Source organism: Nerophis ophidion, linkage group LG13 (genome assembly GCF_033978795.1).
Source record: "Nerophis ophidion isolate RoL-2023_Sa linkage group LG13, RoL_Noph_v1.0, whole genome shotgun sequence".
Lineage (NCBI taxonomy): Eukaryota > Metazoa > Chordata > Actinopteri > Syngnathiformes > Syngnathidae > Nerophis > Nerophis ophidion.
In genome coordinates this window covers 50,630,353-50,645,270 of record NC_084623.1, presented here as the reverse complement: position 1 = coordinate 50,645,270, position 14,918 = coordinate 50,630,353, and the positions used below count along the sequence as shown (strand labels likewise).

The following is a 14,918-nucleotide window of genomic DNA, read 5'->3' as shown; positions in this document are numbered from 1 at the left end:
ATCGTGCAAAATCAACTTTCAAAAAACAAACAGAAAAACATCAGGGGTATTTTAAATAAAATGGATTGCCACTTTTCTATTTGCAGCTTTCTGAGGTAAATATCAACATTAACTTTTTCCACAGGCTAATAAATTCGAAAATAAAATAAAAATGAGGTGGGGTTTGGTGGTAGCGGGGGGGGGGTGTATATTGTAGCGTTCCGGTAGAGTTAGTGCTGCAAGGGGTTCTGGGTGTTTGTTCTGTTGTGTTTATGTTGTGTTACGGTGCGGGTGTTCTCCCGAAATGTGTTTTGTCATTCTTGTTTGTGTCACACCTATGGATCATGTTTTGTTTCGGTCATGTTCGGTTTGGATTTTTGGACATTTGGCTCTGTCTTTTCATTTCCTGGTTTGTTTTGTTACCATAGCTACTCATTAGTTTCCCCTAGTCACGCCCCGATCATCAGCCTCTCACACCTGTTTCTCATTACCACTGCTACTATTTAAGGATTTTACTTTCTGTCCATCAGTCTGGGATTTTTGCATTCTGCTTCATGCCTTCATTTCTATCACAAACCTCCATGCCTTGCCACGCTGCTAAACATTTGGACCACGCCACATAAGATCCATGTATTCTTTCGCCTAAGTGCTGTTTTTTTGGTTTATTGGGTATCTTTGTTAGCATCTTTGGTTTATTTATAGATAGGCATGCCATTGTGCTGTTTTTGTTAATGTTTTAGCATAGATTATTATCCGCCATCGAGCGTGCTTTTTGTTTTGCCTTTTGTATTTTAGTAACAAATAAAAATGTACTTACTTTCATGCCTGACTTGTCCCACATCATCCTTGCATCGAGGAAGCACAAACATCCACAGTTACGGCTTGACAGTTTGGTGTGGGTTCACAGTATGGCGCATATTTGTAACAATGTTAAAGTTATTTATACGGCCACCCTCAGTGTGACCTGTATGGCTGTTGACCAAGTATGTGTGTGAAAGCCGCATATATTATGTGACTTGGCCAGCACGCTGTTTATATGGAGGAAAAGAGGACGTGACGGCATGTTGTAGAGCAGTGGTCCCCAACCACCGGGCCGCGGCCCGGGCCGCAGAAGAATTTTTTATTAATTTTTATTAAAAAAATGTTTTTTATTTTTTTATTAAATCAACATAAAAAACACAATATACACTTACAATTGGTGCACCAACCACAAAAAAACCTCCCTTTTTCATGACAAAAACGTCCCTTTTTCATGACAAAGTAAAAAAAAAAAAAAAAAAAGGGACATGTTAACTAGCATTTTTCGGGGGCACGATTATAAGCATGACTATATGATGACACACACATACGTGTTTGGGTGACATATGAGGACTTATGACAAAAACGTGACATATGGGGACATGCCTTTCCAATGGTCCTACAGGCCTGGGAATCAGACGGTTAGTGAACCAGAATTTTAGACACACAGTGGTCTATTGAGATTTTTGCAACTCTTTTGTTTTTTTCTGAACCTGATTTTTATGGTACATATGAGGACTTGTCGGGTTTAGGTGACAAATGAAGACCAGAGTGTTTAAGATTTCAAGTTTATGTGACATATGATGACCATGACGTCACAGAGTGTTTAAGATTTCAAGTTTATGTGACATATGATGACCATGACGTCACAGAGTGTTTAAGATTTCAAGTTTATGTGACATATGATGACCATGACGTCACAGAGTGTTTAAGATTTCAAGTTTGTGAAATATGACAACCATGACGTCACAGAGTGTTAAAGATTTCAGGTTCATGTGACATATGAGGCTATTGACATCAGAGACTTGACAAAACCACCTGAGTTGGTTTAGTTGATGTGTTGTCATTTAAAAAAAAATCCCAATCCCATGGTACTGTAATCTAAAACCAAGAAGAGTTTAAAAGAAACATGGGTAAAAATGTAATTGTCGACTAAGTGTAACTGAATTGTTTTTGTGGATTTTGTCGCTAAGAATTATCTGGAATAAATACAAAACGCTTGCTGTTTATTTTGCTTTTTTAATTGCTGGTAACATACTCAAACTACCACAGAAGATGTGGGAAAACATTTTTTTTCCCTTTTTTTAATATGATTTTGTTATGGATGTAGTACTTGATGGCAAGCCAATCTCTGTCCTGTAGAGCTACTAGTTCTTTATGGAGGCAGGCTTCACAATCTTTTTTACCTGGTACTTTGTTGCCAGTTACAAAATGCAACATGTGTCATTCAACTGCTTCCACTTCTTCCCCTTTGCAGCTGTCATAAAGGAGACAAAATACAATTTCTTACTGAAGGAATAATGACTATAACACAGTGAAAAGGTGCAAAACGTAATATAATATTCTAGTAAATGATGTGGATTATTTATTTACCCCGCTTTGGAGTGGACCAAGTGGAAGAAGCTTGAGACATACCCACTTCCAGCGATTTGTCCTGCTGTCAATCTGAAAGGAAGAATTAGAAAACTGTAAAAGTAAACATTTAACATATTGTGCTTTGTGAAGCAGCGGAGTATGTGTTGTCTGTCTATTTATCAATAATGCAGACGAGGAGTGTTGGCTGAGTTCTTAACGTTTGCTTTCAGAGCGTGCATATCACAACATACAAGATGCCGTCATGGCGACAGAACCTATACCGGGCTACCGCGCATGCTCGTCACTCCTGTTGCATGCTGGGTAGGGTAGTTCTTTTTTTCCCTGGCTCATAACATCACAATATAGTACCATGTATATGCGTTCAGTTTATCAAAGCACCAGGCAAATAGATATGGTCATAATTATTTTAAGTGCACTACGCAGAATGAACACAACATTATTAATATTGCTACTACGGATAATTTGATCCAAAATTCCCTAAAACAGCCCACTACCTATAATATAAGTTTTTTAAACATAAGATCCCTGATAAAAAAAATGTTTCTGCTGTTACCTCAGAAATTGCCTGTTCAGATGTTATGATTGTGGCTCAGAGATTTGTATGTAGATTATATTTATTTTCCATAACAAACAGGATAACTTAAATACCTTGGCAGTGGCAATAAGCTTAAATGTTTGTATTTACATTTTTTGAGTTGATTTTCATAAAATTTGCTATTTAACTGCTACGGTTTAACAAGGACTGATTTAAATTGTGTTTGCACAACAAATGTTTTGGCGCTTTTGTTCATGTGGGAGAATATTCCAATAAAGGTGCACTATACACTACTTTTGAATTCATTATTGGGCTTTGTGTATACAATGCAGTTAATCGCGATTAATAAGAGAAATAGTGCGATTAACTTCGATTAAAAATTTTAATCATTGCCCAGCCCTAATATATATACAAACCCCGTTTCCATAAAAGTTGGGAAATTGTGTTAGATGTAAATGTAAACTGAATACAATGATTTGCAAATCCTTTTCAACCCATATTCAATTGAAAGCATTACAAACACAACATATTTGATGTTCAAACTCAAACTTTTTTTTTTTTGCAAATAATAATTAACTTTGAATTTCATGGCTGCAACATGTGCCAAAGTAGTTGGGAAAGGGCATGTTCCCCACTGTGTTACATCACATTTTCTTTTAACAACACTCAATAAACGTTTGGGAACTGAGGAAACTAATTGTTGAAGCTTTGAAAGTAGAATTCTTTACCATTCTTGTTTTATGTAGAGCTTAAGTTGTCGTGTTTTACGCTTCATAATGCGCTACACATTTTCGATGGGAGACATGTCTGGACTGCAGGCGGGCCAGGAAAGTACCCGCACTCTTATACTACGAAGACACGCTGTTGTAACACGTGGCTTGGCATTGTTTTGCTGAAATAAGCAGGGGCGTCCATGATAATGTTGCTTGGATGACAACATATGTTGCTCCAAAACCTGTATGGACCATTCAGCATTAATGGTGCCTTCTCAGATGTGTAAGTCACCCATGCTTTGGGCACTAATACACCCCCATACCATCACACATGCTGGCTTTTGAACTTTGCGCCGGATGATTATTTTCCTCTTTGTTCCGGAGAACACCACGTCCACAATTTCCATATATAATTTGAAATGTGGACTCGTCAGACCAAAGAACACTTTTCCACTTTGCATCAGTCCATCTTAGATGAGCTCGGGCCCAGCGAAGCCCGCGGCGTTCCTCTGTGTTGTTGATAAATGGCATTTGCTTTGCATAGGAGAGTTTTAACTTGCATTTACAGATGTAGCGACCAACTGTAGTAACTGACAGTGGTTTTCTGAAGTATTTCTGAGCCCATGTGGTGATATCTTTTGCACACTGATGTCGGTTTTTAATGCAGTACATCGCTTACGTGCAGTGATTTCTCCAGATTCTCTGAACCTTTTGATAATTTTACGGACCGTAGATGGTAAAATCCCTAAATTCTTTGCAAAAAAAATGTTTAGCAGTTTTAACATCAAATATGTTGTCTTTGTAGCATATTCAACAGAATTGGGGTTGAAAATTCTTTGCAAATCATTGTATCCTGTTTATATAATAAATAAATGGGTTGTACTTGTATAGCGCTTTTCTACCTTCAAGGTACTCAAAGCGCTTTGACACTACTTCCACATTTACCCATTCACACACACATTCACACACTGATGGAGGGAGCTGCCATGCAAGGCGCCAACCAGAACCCATCAGGAGCAAGGGTGAAGTGTCTTGCTCAGGACACAACGGACGTGACGAGGTTGGTTCTAGGTGGGATTTGAACCAGTGACCCTCGGGTTGCGCACGGCCACTCTCCCACTGCGCCACGCCGTCCCTGTCCCTGTACATCTAACACAATTTCCCAACTCATATGGAAACGGGGTTTGAATGTATTTATATTTATATATAGCCTATTATTTGCGCACTATGTACAAGTTATGTACCAAAAACACGACCACCGAAAAAATACTTTGATCAATGAAAACAGCGCTGCAGAAACCGGCTGTAAACAAGAGGCACTGCATTTTCTGAATTGAAACACTCATTTTAAAGCTTTGACATTAACATTTTAACACACACTAATCAGGTTCAGAAAATATGAGGACCTTATATAAAACACACCTAGGTCTTTCTTGGTTCAAACAATATGAGGACATGACGAGTGGTCACATGTAGAATGTATGTTGTTGACTTGTAACATCTCCTGTTTTGCTAAACATGAGTTCCAAACTCCTTACTGACTAACATGGATGTACCCTTACGAAAATTTTGTCATATAAACTGATCTGTGAGAGATTAAAATTAATAAATGTCTTTCAAAATATAGGTTGGGTCAAATTTAGAGCAGATATAGTAAAAATAGACATGTAATAACCTGTTGGAGGGATGAAGTCGGTTTATGGCTGTCATCTGAATCTAGAGAATGTTGAGATAGAACCTCAACAGTTGGTTTCTGCAACAAAACACAAAAATATAATGTCAGAACTAATTAATTATAACATTCTCACCACTTTTTGTTGATAAAAATCTGAGCATACAATGCCAGATAAAGGGTAAAGATTATTACAGAGTTTCAGCTCTTGGATAATTCATTAAGAATGTAACACACACAAAAATCTGGTTCAGAAAATATGAGGACCTGAATTGAGACACTCATTTTAAAGCTTTGACATTAACATTGTAACACACATTTTCTGGTTCAGAAAATATGAGGACCTTATATGAAACACACCTAAGTCTTTCTTGCTTCAAACAATATAAGGACATGACGAGTGCTCACATGTAGAATTGATGTTGTTGACTTGTAACATCTCCTGTTTTGCTAAACATGAGTTCTAAACTTCCTACTGACTAACATGGATGTACCCTTGCGAAAAAGTTGTCATATAAACTGATCTGTGAGAGATTAAAATAAATAAATGTCTTTCAAAATATAGGTTGGGTCAAGTTTAGAGCAGATATAATAAAAATAGACATGTAATAACCTGTTGGAGGGATGAAGTCAGTTATTGGCTCACATCTGAATCTGGAGAATGTTGAGATGGAACCTCAACAGTTGGTTTCTGCAACAAAACACACACATATAATGTCAGAACTAATTAATTATAACATTATCAGCACTTTTTGTTGATAAAACTCTGAGCATACAATGCCAGATAAATAGTAAAGATTATTACAGAGTTTCAGCTCTTAGACAATCAATTAAGAATATAAAACACACTAAAATCTGGTTCAGAAAATATGAGGACCTGAATTGAGACACTCATTTTAAAGCTTGGACATTAACATTGTAACACACACTAATCTAGTTTAGAAAATATGAGGACCTTATATGAAACACACCTAAGTCTTTCTTGGTTCAAACAATATAAGGACATGACGAGTGGTCACATGTAGAATGTATGTTGTTGACTTATAACATCTCCTGTTTTGCTAAACATGAGTTCCAAACTCCTTACTGACTAACATGGATGTACCCTTACGAAAATGTTGTCATATTAACTGATCTGTGAGGTATTAAAATTAATAAATGTCTTTCAAAATATAAGTTGGGTCACATTTAGAGCAGATATAGTAAAAATAGACTTGTAATAACCTGTTGGAGGGATGAAGTCGGTTTATCGCTCACATCTGAATCTGGAGAATGTTGAGATAGAACCCCAACAGTTGGTGTCTGCAACAAAACACAACAATATAATGTCAGAACTAATTAATTATAACATTAACAACCACTTTTGGTTGATAATATTCTGAGCATATAATTCTACATAAACAGTAAAGATTATTATAGCGTTTTAGCTCTTAGACTATTATTTAAGAATGTAACATTCACTAAAATGTGGTTCAGAAAATATGAGGACCTGGATTGAAACACTCATTTTAAAGCTTTGAATTAAACATTGTAACACACACTAATGTGGTTCAGAAAAATATGAGGACCTTATATGAAACACACTGAAGTCTTTTTTAGTTCAAACAATATGAGTACATGACAAGTGATCACATATAGAATTCATGTTGCTGACCTGTAACATCTCCTGTTTTGCTAAACATGAGTTGTAAATTCCACAAACTAACATGGATGTACGCTTAAAACATGTTGTCATATAAACTGATCTGTGAGAGGTTAAAAGGATTAAATGTCTTTTGAAGTATAGGTTGTGTCAAGTTTTTAGCAGATATAGGGCAGCACGGTGGAACAGGGGTTAATGCATGTGCGTCACAAATCGAAGGTCCTGAGTAGTCCTGAGTTAAATCCTGGGCTCGTGATCTTTCTGTGTGGAGTTTGCATGTTCTCCCCGTGACTGCGTGGGTTCCCTCCGGGTACTCCGGCTTCATCTTACCTCCAAAGACATGCACCTGGGGATAGGTTGATTGGCAACACTAAATTGGCCCTAGTGTGTGAATGTGAGTGTAAATGTTGTCTATTTGTGTTGGCCGTGTAATGAGGTGGCGACTTGTCCAGGGTGTACTCCGCCTTCCGCCCGAATGCAGCTCAGATAGGCTCAAGCACACCCCGCCAACCCAAAAAAGGGACAGGTAGTAGAAAATGGATGGATGGATGGATAGTAAAATAGTCAAGTAATAACCTGTTGGAGGGATGAAGTCGGTTTATCGCTCACATGAATCTGGAGAATGTTGAGATAGAACATCAACAGTTGGTGTCTGCAACAAAACACATAAAAATAATGTTAGAACTTATTAATTATAACATTATCAGCACTTTTTGTTGTTAACATTATGAGCATATAATGCCAGATAAATAGTAAAGATATTTATAGAGGGTTTCTGTCTCTTGTCCCGCTCATGTCTTGAGATGAACTTCCCTCGGTACTCGACCACAAAAGAACCTTTTTAAATTGATGCAAGAGCAAATACACCATATCCTGATAAAACAGTTTATCAATTAACAATGTTTGGAATATCTGTTTTAAAAAGGAATAATAATAGTCGTTACTTGACTAAAAATTCAATTACAAACAGAATTACTCTTACATAAATGTAAATAATTATTAAATTAAGTACAAATCCCGTTTCCATATGAGTTGGGAAATTGTGTTAGATGTAAATATAAACTGAATACAATGATTTGCAAATCATTTTCAAGCCATATTCAGTTGAATGCACTACAAAGACAACATATTTGATGTTCAAACTGATAAACATTTTTTTGGTGAAAATAATCATTAACTTTAGAATTTGATGCCAGCAACACGCAACAAACAAGTTGGGAAAGGTGGCAATAAATACTGATAAAGTTAAGAAATGCTCATCAAACACTTATTTGGGACATCCCACAGGTGTGAAGGCTAATTTGGAACAGGTGGGTGCCATGATTGGCTATAAAAACAGCTTCCCAAAAAATGCTCAGTCTTTCACAGGAAAGGATGGGGCGAGGTACACCCCTTTGTCCACAACTGTGTGAGCAAATAGTCAAACAGTTTAAGAACAACCTTTCTCAAAGTGCAATTGCAAGAAATTTAGGGATTTCAACATCTGCGCTCCATGATATCATCAAAAGGTTCAGAGAATCTGGAGAAATCACTCCACGTAAGCGGCATGTCTGGAAACTAACATTGAATAACCGTGACCTTCGACCCCTCAGACGGCACTGTATCAAAAACCGACATCAATCTCTAAAGGATATCACCACATGAGTTCAGGAACACTTCAGAAAACCACTGTCACTAAATACAGTTTGTTGCTATATCTGTAAGTGCAAGTTAAAGCTCTATTATGCAAAGCGAAAGCCAATTATCAACATCCAGAAACGCCGCCGGTTTCTCTGGGCCCGAGATCATCTAAGATGGACTGATGCAAAGTGGAAAAGTGTTCTGTGGTCTAACGAGCCCACATTTCAAATTGTTTTTGGAAATATTCGACACCGTTTCATCCGGACCAAAGGGGAAGCGAACCATCCAGACTGTTATTGACGCAAAGTTAAAAAGCCAGCATCTGTGATGGTATGGGGGTGCATTAGTGCCCAAGGCATGGGTAACTTACACATCTGTAAGTTACCCATCTGTTTGGAACAACATTTGCTGCCATTTAAGCGCCGACTTTTTCATGTACGCCCCTGCTTATTTCAGCAAGACAATGCCAAGCCACATTCAGCACGTGTTCAGCTTCATAAAAAAAGAGTGCAAGTACTTTCCTGGCCGGCCTGCAGTCCTATCAAAAATGTGTGGTGCATTATGAAGCGTAAAATACGACAGCGGAGACCCCGGACTGTTGAACGACTGAAGCTCTACATAAAACAAAAATGGGAAAGAATTCCACCTTCCAAGCTTCAACAATTAGTTTCCTCAGTTCCCAAACGGTTATTGAGTGTTGTTGAAAGAAAAGGTGATGTAACACATTGGTGAACATGCCCTCTCCCAACTACTTTGGCACGTATTGCAGCCATGAAATTCTAAGTTAATTATTATTTGTAAAAAAAATTATTCCGTTTGGATTTACATCCAACACAATTTCCCAACTCATATGGAAACGGGGTTTGTAATTAATGTGTTACTTGAAAAAGAAAAGTTTTAAATATCTAGCATATGCAGTTGAGAGACATTTCATGAGAGCAGAGTGTGTGTGTGCCTTTAAAAAGCTGTGCCTTTTGCCAAGTGACGTGGGACTTCAGCGCCCAGACATAGCAGAATAGTTCAGCTGTATTTTTTAGCTTAGCAGTGGCAGTTAAGATAGTTCTGTTGAATGGTTTTGTTTGCGTGTGGATGAGGCCTCTTTCTATTTGATATCGTGTTCGTAATTACTTCCGGGGGTTGCTTTCATTAGTAAAAAGATATTACCTGCACTAACCCTTTTGTGCTTCTAACGCTGTCTTGTTGACATACAATCACATCAAAAGTAGCATGCCACATTACATCAAACGCATCATAACAGCGTTGTAGCGTACATAAAACTTATTAGATTACTCGTTACCGGTAAAAGTAACAGCATTAGTAACATCGTTTTCATATACCGCTGTTATACCATCCATCCATCCATCCATCATCTTCCGCTTTTCCGAGGTGGGGTCGCGGTGGCAGCAGCCTAAGCAGGGAAGCCCAGACTTCCCTCTCCCCAGCCACTTCGTCTAGCTCTTCCCGGGGGATCCCGAGGCGTTCCCAGGCCAGCCGGGAGACATAATCTTCCCAACGTGTCCTGGGTCTTCCCCGTGGCCTCCTACCGGTTGGACGTGCCCTAAACACCTCCCTAGGAAGGCGTTCGGGTGGCATCCTGACCAGATGCCCGAACCACCTCATCTGGCTCCTCTCGATGTGGAGGAGCAGCGGCTTTACTTTGAGTTCCTCCCGGATGGCAGAGCTTCTCACCCTATCTCTAAGGGAGAGACCCACCACACGGCGGAGGAAACTCATTCCGGCTGCTTGTACCCGTGATCTTATCCTTTCGGTCATGACCCAAAGCTCATGACCATAGGTGAGGATGGGAACGTAGATCGACCGGTAAATTGAGAGCTTTGCCTTCCGGCTCAGCTCCTTCTTCACCACAACGGATCGATACAACGTCCGCATTACCGAAGACGCCACACCGATCCGCCTGTCGATCTCACCATCCACTCTTCCCTCACTCGTGAACAAGACTCCGAGGGGCCATAGAGGTCGGGTGCATTGTGAGCTGGGCGGCAGCCGAAGGCAGGGCACTTGGCGGTCCGATCCTCGGCTACAGAAGCTAGCTCTTGGGACGTGGAACGCTGTTATTCCAAACACTTCTAATTAAAGCCATATAATACAACCTCTATTAGACAGTAAGGAAATTATCCAAATGAGATGTTGGTACAGTTACCATTGATATGTTACATAACAAGACATACCTTTCCAATCATTGATCCACTGGGCCTTAAAACAAGACTTGTCACATCCAGATCAAATAAACTCGGTGGCTTCAGCCTCAGGATTACGTCTCGCTCTTCTTTTGGACACGATGTCTATATCATGTGTTGATGCGCCTAACAAATCCACACATAAAAATGAAAAAAGTCAGTGACACAGAAATAAAACAAAGAACTAAACCCTTCAAAAACTGTTAAATTTAGGCTCAATGCAGACATGAAGCTTCTCAAACAAAGAACTAATGTAACAATATCAGTAACATGCCTACTCCACAGTGCTTATCAGCTTGAAATATTTGTATTTGAGAAAAAGTATAAACAATTTGAAGAACTCTAGTCTGTCTAGTTTAAAATTAAGAAAATGTTTACTTGCATAGTGATCAAGGGTGATGGGTCAAATGCAGAGAATAATTTCACCACACCTAGTGTGTGACAATCACTGCTACTTATAATCTTCCATGCAACTTAAAAAAAAAAAAATTTAAATGCCTTGGCCTTGGCCCAGAACTGAAATGCTTTATTTAACCTCATAAAATCTAATCTGGTTGCAATTAATAACAAAAAACATTTAACTGTTGTTTATAATGAACTATTTTCCTATGTTAAAAAACATTGGTCTATTTAATTACGTTAAACTCCATTTTATGCTCACCTGATTCAACCATGCTGCTGAAGACTGTCAAAGATGGTTTGTGGCCAAGATAGATGTCCCCCTCCGGTGATGCAGGTCCCGGAAGTGATGTTCACTGAGCGCTCTGTTGTGCTCAAAATCGTGTGTGAAGTTTTGTATTTCGATTATAAATGGTCCTTTTGGAAACCCCTTTTTATATATATATTCAATATTAAGTGTGATACGTGAGCTGTATAACTTCCATGATGAAAATAGTTAACTAGTGATTTAGCCCTCTGTTAGGATCCGACATCATCCACTGGCCAATCAGGCAGCGCCTAACTGAAAATTGGACCAATCAGACGCCGAGACTCTTCAGAGTGGGCGGAAGTAACCATCTTGAACACAATGTGAAGTGAATACCTCCAAAAACAATCGCCAATTGAATCCAAAATTTGTCCCCAAGATAAAAATACCTAAATCATGTGCTATTGTAACCATTTGAAAATATTAAATACTGTATGTAGTTTGAATTGCATTTGAATTATTGCCTTAGTCTCAATCAAGGTTGAGGGTTGTTTTTTTGGTTTTTTTTTTTTTTTTTTGGGGGGGGGAAGGGGCATTTATGCAAAAACTTACATTTCAGGCACATTTAAATTAATTATTGTGCGGCATTGTATTTTAGTCAACATAATAGCAAAAAGCCCAATACAGTAAAATACTGAATCAAACAAATTAAATCATCACCATAATCCCTTTATTACTAATTGTCTAGCCCAAATCCTCTCCAGATAAACCAAATGAAGTGGCGACTTGTCCAGGGTGTACCCCGCCTTCCGCCCGATTGTAGCTGAGATAGGCGCCAGCGCCCCCCGCGACCCCGAAAGGGAATAAGCGGTAGAAAATGGATGGATGGATAGATAAAACTAACATAAAAAAGGTTGAGATCATCAGATCAGTTGAAAATGTGTTATTTGATTTAGAATTCAGAAGTATGTTTATTGCTGTAATGATTAGAGGTTTTTCAAAATGTTGGAGTGTGTGAGTTTCTAACCCACATGACATATGAGGACATATGACATATGAGGACAAGTGTGTGTGTGTGTGTGTCATAATAGCAAAGATGGCCACTAGGGGCAAAATCGAAGGTGAGCAAAAAAATTAAACACACTTTCACACACTTTTTCTGAAAATTTGACAAATGAAGACTTCAGAGATTTTTGGTCTGGGAACATGCTGGGAGGGTCTAGAACACGATAGCATTGCGGGAAATATGGGGACATGGAAAATGTCCCCATATTTCAACAGGTCCTCATATGTAAGGTGAAATTTCATAAAAATGTCCCCATATGTCACTTTGACAAACGCACACACACACACAAAGACACACACACACACACACACACACACACACACACACACACACACACACACACACACACACACACACACACACAAACACACACACACACACGCACACACACACACACGCACACGTGCACAATGGCTCCCTTCTTTATCCTGACCCCGTGAGCTTGTTGAGCTGTGTGATGTGAACGTGTTATGGCACTCTCTACAGGCATGCAAAATTCAACATGGACCGCCACAGGAGGGGCCATACATACTTAAGCTGTGATTTGCAGGGGCTTTACATACGTTGAGATGTGAAGAGCCGCTGCCGGAGACTCCCACACATGCGGACATGGACGACTAAACCCACTGAGGCTGCTTGAAGTGTGCTCGCTCGCTTCTTACACACAACACAACCTGCTTGGATTCTCTTCTTTTCTATGTGCAGATTTTGTTTTTGTTGCCTTATTTGGTGCGTGTACATTCCCTTTCATTCTAAACCAGGGGTCACCAGGGGCTGGCCTGTTCTAAAAATAGCTCAAATAGCAGCACTTACCAGTGAGCTGCCTCTATTTTTTTTTTAAATTGTATTTATTTACTAGCAAGCTGCGCTTTGCTCGACATTTTTAATTCTAAGAGGGACAAAACTCAAATAGAATTAGAAAATCCAAGAAAATATTTTAAAGACTTGGTCTTCACTTATTTAAATAAATTCATTTATTTTTTTACTTTGCTTCTTATATCTTTCAGAAAGACAATTTTATAGAAAAAACACAACCTTAAAAATTGTTTTAGGATTTTCAAACACATATACCTTTTTACCTTTTAAATTCCTTCCTCTGCGATGAGGTGGCGACTTGTCCAGGGTGTACCCCGCCTTCCGCCCGATTAAAGCTGAGATAGGCGCCCCCCGCGACCCCGTAAGGGACAAGCGGTAGAAAATGGATGGATGGAAATTCCTTCCTCTTCTTTCCTGACAATTTAAACCAATGTTTAAGTAAATTTTTATTTTTTTATTTTAAAGAATAATAAATACATTTAAATTTAATTCTTCGGTTTAGTTTCTGTTTTTTCGATGAAGAATATTTGTGAAATATTACTTCAAACTTCTTATGATTAAAATTCCCAAAAAATATTCTGGCAAATCTACAAAATCTGTAGAATCAAATTGAAATCTTATTTCAAAGTCATTTACATTTTTTAACACACGTATACCTTTTTAACTTTTTGAATTCCTTTGTTTTATTTCCTGATCATTTAAATCTGTCAGGACTATGGCATGGATTTGTGTTGCTCCTTGGACGCAGCAGGACGAGCCAGGCCTGAGTTCAGGTACATATTTGTTTATTTAAACACTATAATAAAAAAATAAAAAAACTAAGGGGCGCTCATAATGAGGTACAGACCTTGGCTGCAAAAATATAAACAAAAACACTTGCTCAATTGGCATGAATGGCATTAAAAGCGTTACTAAAACGGCCTTCTTTCATCTCCGTAATATCGCTAAAATTCGCTCCATTTTGTCCACTAAAGACGCCAAGATCATTATCCATGCGTTTGTTATGCCTCGTCTCGATTACTGTAACGTATTATTTTCGGGTCTCTCCATGTCTAGCATTAAAAGATTACAGTTGGTACAAAATGCGGCTGCTAGACTTTTGACAAGAATAAGAAAGTTTGATCACATTACGCCTGTACTGGCTCACCTGCACTGGCTTCCTGTGCACTTAAGATGTGACTTTAAGGTTTTACTACTTACGTATAAAATACTACACGGTCTAGCTCCATCCTATCTTGCCGATTGTATTGTACCATATGTCCCGGCAAGAAATCTGCGTTCAAAAGACTCCGGCATATTAGTGATTCCTAGAGCCCCAAAAAAAGTCTGCGGGTTATAGAGCGTTTTCCGTTCGGGCTCCAGTACTCTGGAATGCCCTCCCGGTAACAGTTCGAGATGCTACCTCAGTAGAAGCATTTAAGTCTCACCTTAAAACTCATCTGTATACTCTAGCCTTTAAATAGACCTCCATTTTAGACCAGTTGATCTGCCGCTTCTTTTATTTTTCTCCTATGTCCCCCCCTCCCTTGTGAAGGGGGTCCGGTCCGATGACATTGGATGAAGTACTGGCTGTCCAGAGTCGAGACCCAGGATGGACCGCTCGTCGGGACCCAGGATGGACCGCTCGCCTGTGTATC

At 38.9% G+C, this 14,918-nt stretch overlaps 2 long non-coding RNA genes across 3 annotated transcripts; both read right to left on the bottom strand.

Annotated features, from left to right (window-relative positions):
- Positions 1 to 1,877: 1,877 nt before the first annotated feature.
- LOC133564986 (uncharacterized) lies at positions 1,878 to 5,376 on the bottom strand. Its single transcript, XR_009809402.1, has 3 exons — positions 5,297 to 5,376; positions 2,371 to 2,442; positions 1,878 to 2,254 (listed from the first exon to the last, which is right to left on the bottom strand). It is a non-coding gene; the product is annotated as an uncharacterized LOC133564986 (long non-coding RNA).
- A 1,129-nt stretch (positions 5,377 to 6,505) lies between these two features.
- Positions 6,506 to 11,799, bottom strand: LOC133564985 (uncharacterized). Of its 2 annotated transcripts, XR_009809401.1 has the most exons (4): positions 11,415 to 11,799; positions 10,745 to 10,879; positions 7,512 to 7,587; positions 6,506 to 6,595 (listed from the first exon to the last, which is right to left on the bottom strand). It is a non-coding gene; the product is annotated as an uncharacterized LOC133564985 (long non-coding RNA). The 2 variants fall into 2 exon arrangements; XR_009809400.1 differs by lacking the exon at positions 11,415 to 11,799 and having other exon boundaries at positions 10,745 to 11,065.
- Between the last annotated feature and the right edge of the window lie 3,119 nt (positions 11,800 to 14,918).